We start from the raw sequence: 12193 nt of genomic DNA on the forward strand, positions 1-12193 counted from the left end.
GTCAACAAGGCCAAGTAGCAGCCAGAAATGAAACACTGTCATTGCGTCATGGGACTCGTCACACGGGACTGGGAGCGATGTAACCTTAAAGGGCCAAAGTTCACTGAAAAATAGGAAGGTGACCACAAAAAGGACATGTGACTTTCGTGACGAATGGCTGCTTTCCACCAGTTATGACTGGTTGATGAAGGATACTGAAAATTGTCATGGAGTTTACTGTACAGTTACAGTATGCTTGTGGAGTTTCTCCATTTCCCACGGCGGCTTATCCGATATCAAGCAGCATGCTGCAGGAAGCACGCACAAGTCTAAATTGATGGTCGCCAGAACAAGCCAAGGGATCAAAACCTTCTCCACAGTAAGACTCTTCAGAAGCAGTAACGGTAACCTGGATAATAAACATTCTAAAGAATGCTGGGTAATTATTTACTTTTTCACCTAAACATGCTGTGATTCTCATTTTCACATGAGACTTTATAAGTTGAACTTCCAGCATTTTTCCAACTTTTAGTGCAAGTTTCCATTTGAAAACATGTTGTTTTCACGTTATCAGTTGAGCAGAACATAATTATTTCAAAGTGTAAAGATCGAAATACCAAAAACGTTTTGCCTTAACAATAAATATGGGGCTGCTTATCTATTTGATCGAACAGCAAAGAACCAGATGGACAGGATAACTTCCACACTTTTATAATGTCCATGAACCGCTCGGATTTTTAATTGGTTCTAAAGGGTAATTCTAAAGGATTCCAAAGGGTTCTAAAGGGTAATTCTAAATGCATCTAAAGGGTAATTGTAATGGGTTCTAAAGGGTAATTCGAAAGGGTTCTAAAAGGTAATTCTAAATGCATTTAAAGGGTATTTGTAATAGGTTCTAAAGGGCAATTGCCTGAGTGTTCCGTATTTTTTTCCTCGGACCTTGTCACCCTGGTCAAAACCTCGATGGTGGATGTTGCAGAGGTTAAGATCCAGATGGCGTGTGGCCGTAACCTCCATGATGATCTGAATGGCCATTGCATCAGTCAGTCAGACAAAGATGGATCAGGCAAAGGCCAATGGATTGTTTTCATTGTTACATTTACATGTATGCAATAACATCTGAGCATGAGGTACATCGAACTATTTTGGGATTGGAGCCAAAAGTCATGGGAGTACCGTACATGAGTCTTTGAAGGATGAGCAAAGTATGGCCACCTCCCCAGCCTCCATCCCACCCTAATGGAAACCCATACTGGCACACATCATGGGCTTCCCAACAGTTTTAAATAGTATTAAAGAGATGTGTGATACGCGTGGGGTGTCGATGTAGGTTTACGGACTTATGATGTGTTAACTGCTGTGAGGCCATGACAGGTGTTGCACCACCCTGGATGTTGGGATTTTCGATACGAATGTGGAATTAGATTAGCATTTAAACCCAAGTGTGTGGAATTTTAATTTGTACAATTTATCCTGAGTCTTGGAAAATGTATTTTAATCAAAAATGAGCCTCTTCAGCGCCTTTTCCCACCCTCCCGGTCTGCAATTGTATTTTGTGTGCAGGTGACGAGTTGTGCTTTTGAAACCCTCAAAAGTTTGATGTGAATTCATTGCATGGCTGATGGCAAGAAATGTTCATGCACTTTGTGCATCGTGCTCGCAATTTTCAGCCTCCCAGCAGTTGTGGGTTTTCTCAAAGGTAATTCTAAAATTAATAACTTACAATGGGGGAGTCAAAAAGATTTCCACCAGTCATGAAGGAACAGTTCTGCACTAGAGAAACTCAGTACAGATGTTACTCTTTTACTGTGTATTTTACAGTCTGACACGCACACGCACACACTTGGGAGTGATTTTACCCCTGACTTTTGCTGGGAGGGATAACAGAACAAACAAACTGAACCACCTTTAGAGGCCATTTTTCCCCACAGAGCAGGGGTTGGGAACCGTGGTCCCCTTTTTGAAGCAATGTTTTATGGCCAGATGCTCTTCCTGCCGCCAACCCTGTTAGTCGCCTTTTGCGACACGCAGGGAATTACCAGGGAACTGGTACTCAATTTGCCGACTTCAGAAGGATGACAGGCTGAGTCAACCCCCCCGGCGTTAATTCAGCGATCGACCGGGATTCGAACCCAGGATCCTAGGATCCCAAGCCGGCACCCTAACCGCTAAGCCAACACCAGGCTCCGGGAGGGATAACAGGAAGTGCCTTAATCACGCAGTTGCCTAAAAAGGTCTGATGACATTGCTAAACTAGCAGAGGGTTTAAAGGGTTTCTAAAAGGCATCATATCCTTTCACTGCCAATCGTTTTGTCTTCTCAAGTCTTCAGAAGCCTTTAGGAGGCAGACCTCAAAAGTTCTTCAAAAAGATTAGCCGATTCCAATTTGACCTGTATTTAATCCGTTTCACTGTGATAAGACACCGTACGTATCTTGGCAGCGAATTACGCTACCTAACAAGCCTACAGATGTCATAGAGCTATGTACAATGTGCTAGGATAACGATAGTGATTTGCAGTACTCTATCACTATTCGATATGATTGATAATTCTCAGTATCGCGATAAATCAAAGTATTCTTACCGCACAGTGGGAGCTATAACTCTTTGGGACTTTGTTGTTCATCCTTTTAGTTGAAGAGCCGGGGCTCTTGCTTGAGACGGACGAAGTGACAGGCAAGACACAAACTCGTCCGAGAAGATGTTTATTGTAAAAACCAACTCGGGAACGCTCTAAAGCCCGTTTATCGGGCTGCATGTATATCCCAACCCGAAAACATAACCGAAACCGAAAGCCACACCTCTCAGGCGAGGCGCGTTTCGGTGGTCACGTGACCAACCACCCCGGCGCCGAGGCTGTCCGCCGGTGACGTCACCGGCTGGAGCAAGGAGATTCTGCCGCTGGTCTCGCTTGGGGGACCCATGGGTCGCTACACACGCCCCACCAGAATGGACTTGATCCAGGAAGGTCAACCTGAGGGGGGTCCGGATGACCCGACCGAAACGACCCCTGGCCAGTCGCGGGGGGGGGGGGGGGAGGGGTCCTGTGTGGTGGCGGGTGGTCGGACGGGGGGGGGGGGGTGCAGTGGACGGGGGGGCAGCCGAGGGGCCGGGCAAGTCCTCGGGGGAGGCTGCCGAGGTTCCTCGCGGGCCTCCCGAGGTTGCAGTTCGCGGGTGCAGTGCCGAGAAGGCTCGAGCGGTGCACGCGAAAAGCAGGTGAGCCAACCGAGGGGCTGGTCGAGGCCTCGGGGGAGGCTGCCGAGGTTCCTCGCGGGCCTCCCGAGGATGCGGGGCTGGTCAAGGCCTTGGGGGATGCAGTGGACGGGGGCGGCCGAGGGGCCGGGCAAGTCCTCGGGGGAGGCTGCCGAGGTTCCTCGCGGGCCTCCCGAGGTTGCAGTTCGCGGGTGCAGTGCCGAGAAGGCTCGAGCGGTGCACGCGAAAAGCGGGTGAGCCAACCGAGGGGCTGGTCGAGGCCTCGGGGGAGGCTGCCGAGGTTCCTCGCGGGCCTCCCGAGGATGCGGGGCTGGTCAAGGCCTCAGGGGATGCAGTGGACGGGGGGCGGCCGAGGGGCCGGGCAAGTCCTCGGGGGAGGCTGCCGAGGTTCCTCGCGGGCCTCCCGAGGTTGCAGTTCGCGGGTGCAGTGCCGAGAAGGCTCGAGCGGTGCACGCGAAAAGCGGGTGAGCCAACCGAGGGGCTGGTAAAGGCCTCGGGGGAGGCTGCCGAGGTTCCTCGCGGGCCTCCCGAGGATGCAGGGTCGGAGAAGTAGTTGCGGTTGTAGTTGTAGGTGCGCGAGGGTGACGAAGCGGCCGTGCCGTGAACGTCAGTGCGCGCGGTGACGAAGCGGCCGTGCCGCGAACGTCAGTGCGCGCGGTGACGAAGCGGCCGTGCCGCGAACGTCAGTGCGCGCGGTGACGAAGCGGCCGTGCCGCGAACGTCAGTGCGCGCGGTGACGAAGCGGCCGTGCCGCGAACGTCAGTGCGCGCGGTGACGAAGCGGCCGTGCCGCGAACGTCAGTGCGTGCGGTGACGAAGCGGCCGTGCCGCGAACGTCAGTGCGCGCGGTGACGAAGCGGCCGTGCCGCGAACGTCAGTGTGCGCGGTGACGAAGCGGCCGTGCCACGAACGTCAGTGCGCGCGGTGATGAAGCGGCCATGCCGCGAACGTCAGTGTGCGCGGTGACGAAGCGGCCGTGCCGCGAACGTCAGTGCGCGCGGTGACGAAGCGGCCGTGCCGCGAACATCAGTGTGCGCGGTGACGAAGCGGCCGTTCCGCCAACGTCAGTGCAAGCGAAGGTGACGAAGCGGCCGTTCCGCCAACGTCAGTGCAAGCGAAGGTGACGAAGCAGCCGTGCCTTCGGAGGGTCTTGGAATAGGTTCGCCCCTCCAATCGTAGAGGAGGAGCCGAGCGCCGTGCGCGAACCTCATAGTCATGGCCGTCGTCATTACCGAAACTCCGGCATTTCGAAACCGCGGTCGAAACTGCGCCCGAAGCCGTGCGGGAGAAGCCGGCGTCACCAGCCTAGGTGGCTTCACTGGCTAGGGCGTGCTTGCCGTGTCCGTTCGCAGCCCCCGCATCCGTGCGGGGGCAGTCGGGGTTGCGTGTTCAGATCACGTCAAGGTCACCAGTGAAGAGCCGGGGCTCTTGCTTGAGATGGACGAAGTGACCGGCAAGACACAAACTCGTCCGAGAAGATGTTTATTGTAAAAACCAACTCGGGAACTCTCTAAAGCCCGTTTATCGGGCTGCATATATATCCCAACCCGAAAACATAACCGAAACTGAAAGCCACGCCTCTCAGGCGAGGCGCGTCTCGGTGGTCACGTGACCGACAGGTGCAAAGGACCATAACCGCACGCGCGGCACGCTTTGGTGGTCACGTGACCAGCCACCCCGGTGCCGAGGCTGTCCGCCGGTGACGTCACCGGCTGGAGCAAGAAGATTCTGCCGCTGGTCTCGCTTGGGGGACCAATGGGTCGCTACATAGTGAGTATTTGACCACAGAGACCTGCCCAGGTGCTAAGGCCTATATGATTAATTAACTAAGGCTTCATAAAAAAGTACCATATACAGTATATGAATTGATTGATAATTTAGGCCTGTTTTGGAAAGATTAGGCCTGTGAGTGTTTTACAAAAAGTATTAAGAATTTTCTAGAAGGTGCCAGATTTGTAAGTTCCGTATATCTGAGTTTGGTGTTGAAAGAGAACGATTCTAATTTTCCCGAGTTTGATGCTCGGTTACATTTCTCGCTATATCATCAACCTTTCTCTATGATTCTAATGTATATATTTTTGCCATTAAATAAATTCAGGCCACCTTGCCCTTCTACCTATCTGGCATCCCTGCAACTCTAAACGGTGTTTTTAGCTCTGAAAAGCTTTTTAAAAAGGGCAAAACTTGTTCACTTCCCCTTGTTTTATGTCGTTCAAGTTCAGCCTTCTTATTCCATATTTAATTTTTTTCTGGTCGTTAATGATTCTGCTCCTTTTATACAAATGTGCTGGCATTTGTCGAACCAATTAATTATCAGCACATCATTTTGGAATCTCTTTTTAGTGGGTGCCTTGCTTACCCTTGCTGTTATCTCATTGAAGTAGCAATGAAGGGAAAAAGGAAATGAACAACGTACGTACAATGTTATTTGTATTCCCGAAAGGTTTCTGTTAAAAAAAAAAACAACAACACGTGCCATTTGCAATGTAGGGTTATCGGGCTATTATGCGCACGTTTTGTCACAATCGCAACCACCTTTTTTTTTTTTTTTTTGGATACAAGATGGAGGCTCGTGTAAGAGCTAACATTAATCACAACAAGACAAACTGACACATAAAACATAAGATAAAGGGAGCGGGAGACAAGATGGGGAGAGAGAGGGAAGCACACAAGTACAACATTTGAAAGCAGGGACATCGGGAGATCTGTGGGAGGGAGAGAGCTTGGGGGGAGGAGGCAGGGGAAGGGGGATTTGGGGGGGGGGAGGGGTGGGAGAGGTATAAAACACATGGACACTGCTAGGCCTTCCAGGAAAGAAGTCGTTATTTCAAATAAAGTGTATCTGGGGTGAATTAGCGGGGGTAGAAAAGATCAAGGTTTTGGATGGGGGAAGATAAGAGATGGTGGTGAACAGCTGTTTTAAAGACCTGGAGGGAGGAGTGGGATTGAAGAGAGTGAGGGAGTTTGTTCCAGTTTTTTTACGCAAAATGATTAATTACGCAAATTATTAATTAATTACGAATTAATTACATAAAAATTAATGATTGCAATTAATAATTAATTTATCACATTACGTAAAAATTTCAATTAATTATTGATTAATTAAGCAAATTATTAACAGATTAATTACGTAAAAACCTTTACACAAATTGATTAATTTACAATGGCTAAGGCTCGTGGATGGGCTTGTACTTGAATTGCATGCTCGACAAGGACATTTGGAGATGCAAGTGTACTTTTCTATGATTCAGAGGTAATAGACAAATACACATGGGTATATTGGATTTGAACCTGGAAACCCAGAATCGTAATCAATCTGTTCAGATGAGAACATTTCCTGCCTAAATTATCAAAGTAAATTACATATTTTATCATGGAGTACGGTAGTATGCCATCTGTAGGGATGGTGTGTGAAAAAAAAAAAAAAAAAGGCTGCCCATTCAAATGTGTACAAAATGATACACTTGAAACTACTATAGCGTGAGGTCAAATGCTTTTACAAGCTCTATTTTGTATTCTCGAACGTTTTCATAAGTTGTTAATAAATATCATCCTGTCTTGCACAACAATGGCTGAAGCAATTACAATGATTCCAACGGAAGAAAGCAACATTCTCTCTTGGGTATTGCACCCCGAATATAACCAAAAAAATTTAACTAGAGAGTACATAGAACACGATACACTACGGCCTACGCAGTGTTTAAGTATTTACAGGATGGCCTTGCCGTTCGCCCGGGTTACAATCTCGAAAATCCCTGTGAACCGCAAACATAGGGGGAGTAGGGTTAGGGACTTCAACTTTAAACTTTGTCCAAACTGAACCTTTAACATTTTTGTGTGTTGTTTTTGTACCATTTATTTTCATGAATAAAAGAGTTATCAAGACCATAAAGTAAAGTATTATTTTCCTGTATTAAGAACATTCCTCTATTAAGAACATTCCTGTATTAAGAACATTCCTGTCTTAAGAAGATACCTGTATTAAGATTATTATTATTAAGATACCTGTATTAAGATACCTGTATTATTCTTCATGCCCTTCAAAGATTCTTCATTATTCATTCACCTGTGGTGAAAATTTCCTGTCAGTCCGTGCAATGATTTTTATAGAACATAAACCTGAAAATCGCAGAGACAGAATGATTGATGTGGCCTGGGAAGGCCAGGCAAGTGTTTCTTCTTCTTCGGCCATTCACAACTCCGTGTGAAATGCGATCGTGTCAAAAAAGACGGAATTTTGCCAAATCTGTTTTAGTCGTGTGTTAATATACCTCAGCCTCACCAAACTCTCCTCTTTTGGTATCCATGGAAATCTCCACGCATGGCTGGCAGACTTCCTCTCTAGTCGTAGTCAACGTGTGGCCCTGAATGGGTTCCTCTCATCTCTTCCTGTTCAGGCTGGAGTTCCCCAAGGCAGTGTTCTGGGCCCTGTGCTTTTTCTGGTCTTCATCAATGATCTCTCTGACTCTCTTGAACATCCTCTCTATCTCTTTGCTGATGACTCTACTCTCTGTCGCTCCATTCCTCATCCCTCAGATCGGCAGTCTGCAGCCTCCTCACTCTCTGCAGACCTGGACAAAATCACAGACTGGGCAAACAAGTGGAACATGTCTTTGAATCCTGACTAATCTCACACTCTTACGATGTCTCTCTGAAAAGACCGACTGGACAACCCTCCCATCCACTTTCTGAATAATCCTCTCCAAGAAGTTCTGTCACTCAAGCTTTTGGGTCTCACTATCTGCCATGATCTTTCCTGGGAAAACCACATTTCAAATCTGGCCTCCAAAGCCAGTCGCGGACTGGGCATCCTCCGTCGTGCGAAGTCCTTCCTTGGCACACCTGAGCTCCTCACCACATACAAGGCTTTCATCCGCAGCTCAATGGAATACTGCTCTCCCCTCTGGGCTGGTGCTCCTGCCTCACACCTAGCTCGTCTTCACGCTGTTGAAACAAAAGCGTTCAGAATCATTGGAATCTCCCGCGATGAAGCTAACTCCAAGGGCCTTTCACTCACTCACCGCAGGCAGGTCGGTGGTCTTTCCGTCTTCTACCGACTCCTCTCTGGCCTTGCCCCCCCAGCTCTCTCTGGGCTCTGTCCCCCAAATATTCCTACAGGTCGCACAAGATCTGCCTGCAACCCTCGTATGGTTAAACTGCCAAAATCAAGACTCTCTGCTCACCTTCACTCCTCTTTACTTCCGCCTCTGGAACAAACTCCCTCACTCTCTTCAATCCCACTCCACCCTCCAGGTCTTTAAAACAGCTGTTCACCACCATCTCTTATCTTCCCCCATCCAAAACCTTGATCTTTTCTACCCCTGCTAATTTCACCCCAAATCCACTTTTTTGAAATACCAACTTCTGTCCTGGAAGTCCTTGGTGTCCTTGTGTTTTATACCTCTTCCACCCCCCCCTCCCCCCTTCCCACGCCTCCTCCCCCCAAACCCTCTCCCTCCCACACATCTCCCTGCTCTCAAATGTTGTGTTTGTGTGCTCCCATCTTCTCTCCCCATCTTGTCTTCCGCTACCTCTTTTTATATATTTTGCTTGTCTGGTTGATTTGTTTGTGAAATAAATGTTAGCTCTTTCACGAGCCTCGATTCGGTATACAAAAAAAAAAAAAGAAAAAAAAAAAAAGAGAACATTCCTGTATTAAGAACATTCCTGTATTAAGAACATTCCTGTATTAAGAACATTCCTGTGTTAAGAACATTCCTGTATTAAGAACATTCCTGTATTAAGAACATTCCTGTATTAAGAACATTCCTGTATTAAGAACATTCCTGTATTAAGAACATTCCTGTATTAAGAACATTCCTGTATTAAGAACATTCCTGTATTAAGAACATTCCTGTGTTAGTGTATTAAGAACATTCCTGTATTAAGAACATTCCTGTATTAAGAACATACCTGTATTAAGAACATTCCTGTATTAAGAACATTCCTGTATTAAGAACATTCCTGTATTAAGAACATCCTGTATTAAGAACATTCCTGTATTAAGAACATTCCTGTATTAAGAACATACCTGTATTAAGAACATTCCTGTATTAAGAACATCCTGTATTAAGAACAATCCTGTATTAAGAACATTCCTGTATTAAGAACATTCCTGTATTAAGAACATACCTGTATTAAGAACATACCTGTATTAAGAACATTCCTGTATTAAGAACATACCTGTATTAAGAATAAACAGTTTATTTATGTTTTCACCCCTGTCTGGTTGTTTGTTTGTAACTTGGTAAAATAATTTTGCCAAGTATGTTGGTCTGTTGCATCTGTCTTGTCTGTTTTTCTCTTGATATTTGTCTGCAGTTTTGAAGCAATCGCTCTGAAATATGTTGTATATATACGTGACCGGCCAACGACAGCAACGCACATTTTTGATCAGGACCCGGATCCTGGAAGTTTTTAAGTAATTCTTCACCCCAGAGAGATGTGGCCAAAAACAATATATAGCACGACATCTCAAAAAGTTATGAACGGATTCGGACAAAACTTGGTGGACAGGAAGAGTTGGATATGTGACCAGAACAAGCCAATTCGATTTTTTTGGTTCAGGTCCGGAACCAGATTCAGTCTATCGGTGGGATGCAAAACGTAAACTGTTTAGCCTGCCAGAGGTATGCGCTCTACCGAGTGCCGTTCTAGTTTTCTGACATGTTTTACTATCAATTTGAGATGGCAGGATGATCTAGAATTCTAGAGGTATGCACATTTGCCTTTGGCTGTGTTGTTACGTATTCGGCCCTAATGATGATTGTTATGATTACTGTTGTTGGTTCGAAGTATCCTAGATATTATGCTTATGGTGACTTATGGGAAAGGGTTGTTGTGGGTAGAAGAATTAAAAGCCCTCCTGGTGAAATGTGGCCGGAAATCCGGATCGAGACCGGAAGCGGTGGAGCAGAGAAAAGGGGTGGAGCAAAGAGAAAATGAGGAAGGAGCAGGGAAACGTGTTCTGATTGCAGCTCCCGACCGAGCAGTGAAACGTGTTCGGATTGCAGCTCCCGACGGAGCAGTGAAACGTGTTCGGATTGCAGCTCCCGACGGAGCAGTGAAACGTGTTCGGATTGCAGCTCCTGACCGAGCAGTGAGTGAGAAAGCCGACCGCGATTTTCGCCACGTGCATCACTGGCCGTGACCGGGTTTTTGCGACGCGTCGACCAGGCGTTACTCTCCGGCGACGGCTGAGCAACCTACAAGTCCGCGGCTGTGGGAGGGTTATTGAGGAGACTCGTGGATTGAACCGCAACCGGGTACGTACCTGAAATCGTCTTTGGAATCTCCCATTCTACCGCCATCATGCTGGGGATTGGACCACGTGACCTGCGGGTTGGTACGATCGTCTCCGCTTCCATGGATTGGAACCGGACATTGACTCCATGCGCTGGAGCGAATCGACGTTGCCTTGGAGGAGGACAGAGACATTGGGGAAAGGGCCGTGAGTTTGGGGGTTAAGGGACTCAATAAGGTGGTACCACCTGTAGATAGGAATTATATGGTGAAGTGCTGTAATAATGGAGTCGTGATTCCTGTGCGGGATCTATAACATATGGATTGGGAGTGTTGTAATATATTGTGTGTTTGAAGTGTTATAATATATTGTGGTTTGTTCGTATCCCTTGGTGTGGACTCGTTGATTGATCGGCTGGTTTTCACACAAGGACAACACATCTTTCTGCCGGGGACTCGATAGGGGAGGACCCCGTAACAGAAATTGGGGGCTCGTCTGGGATCTGAAAATTCCTAAATTTAGTCCGGGAAAGAATTCCCAAGTTTGGAACTTTTTCCAAATTCCCAAATTTTTCCCAAAAACAAACAACAACAAAAAAGGAAAACTTTCGTTTTGTTTGTTGGAAAATTTTTGTGTGAAGGTTAACAGGTGCTAACGGATAGTCACCATGGTGTTTGATGCGGAAAAGTTTGCGGCGTCCCCTAGGGAGGCAGAGTTCCAAGCGTTAAAAAAATCGGAACTCTTGATATTGGCCAGGCATTTTAACTTGGAGGTCCGAGTTAATATGAAGAAAGCACAGATGCAGACATTGGTGATAGAAGCTCTGGTGGGACAGGGCACATAGACAGAGGTAGCCTTGGATTGGTTACCCGAGGAACAAGAAAATGTGGAGCTCCGGAAACTGGAGATGCAACTGCAGAGCCAGGAAAGGTTAAAAGCAGAAGAAAGGAAACAGGACCGAGAACTCGAGGAAAGAAGAGCCGGGGAAAGAGTGGAGGAAAGAAGAGCCGAAAGGGAGTTAAAGGAACGTGACATGGAGCTTCAGAAGGAAATTAAATTCAAGGAGCTGGAGTTAATGAGAGAACGGGGAGAGGTACCATCCATGCCAGCGGGTTCGACACCTAGTCAGAACACCTGGGATGTTGGCAGACATGTGAGGGTGGTCCCACCCTTCAATGAGAAGGAGGCAGCCAAGTTTTTTCCCCACTTTGAGAAAGTGGCTCGACAGTTAAACTGGCCTGAGGAGTACTGGTCCATACTAGTACAAAGTGGTCTGGTTGGGTAAAGCTCAAGAGATTTATTCGGCTTTACCGATTGACCAGTGTGCAGAGTATGAGGTATTAAAAAAACACCTTCTCAAAGCTTATGAATTGGTCCCGGAAGCTTACCGGCAAAAATTCCGGAATTCCAGGAGGAGGGAGAGTGAGACCCATGTGGAATTTGCCAGAGTGAAGGAAACCATGTTTGATAGGTGGTGTGATTCAAAAGATGTCGGGAAAGACTTCGAACTATTGCGACAATTGATCCTAGTGGAGGAATTCCAACAGTGTGTCCACGAGGACATTAAAGTTCATCTGGAGGAAAGGAAGGTACCAAAGCTGTATGAGGCAGCCACCATGGCAGACGACTATGCATTAACACACAGGATGGGGTTCCGCAACCCGAACTTCTCGCCCAGGCCTAGCCAGGGGAGCTATGGTACATCAGGGGCGGAGAACGAGAATCCATGGGGGCGGCCTCGAGAGGATTATGGGGACCAC

At 47.3% G+C, this 12193-nt stretch overlaps 1 long non-coding RNA gene across 1 annotated transcript in view; it reads left to right on the plus strand.

The window, feature by feature from the left end:
- The first annotated feature begins 297 nt into the window (after window positions 1–297).
- LOC144893162 (uncharacterized) overlaps window positions 298–12193 on the plus strand; it is a 29566-nt gene continuing 17670 nt past the window's right edge. The window contains exons 1-2 of the long non-coding RNA XR_013624223.1: window positions 298–358; window positions 1543–1678. This is a non-coding gene — a long non-coding RNA (uncharacterized LOC144893162). The remainder of the gene's footprint in view (window positions 359–1542; window positions 1679–12193) is intronic.

Source organism: Myxine glutinosa, chromosome 8, assembly GCF_964187855.1.
Source record: "Myxine glutinosa chromosome 8, kmMyxGlut1.1, whole genome shotgun sequence".
NCBI classification, from domain to species: domain Eukaryota; kingdom Metazoa; phylum Chordata; class Myxini; order Myxiniformes; family Myxinidae; genus Myxine; species Myxine glutinosa.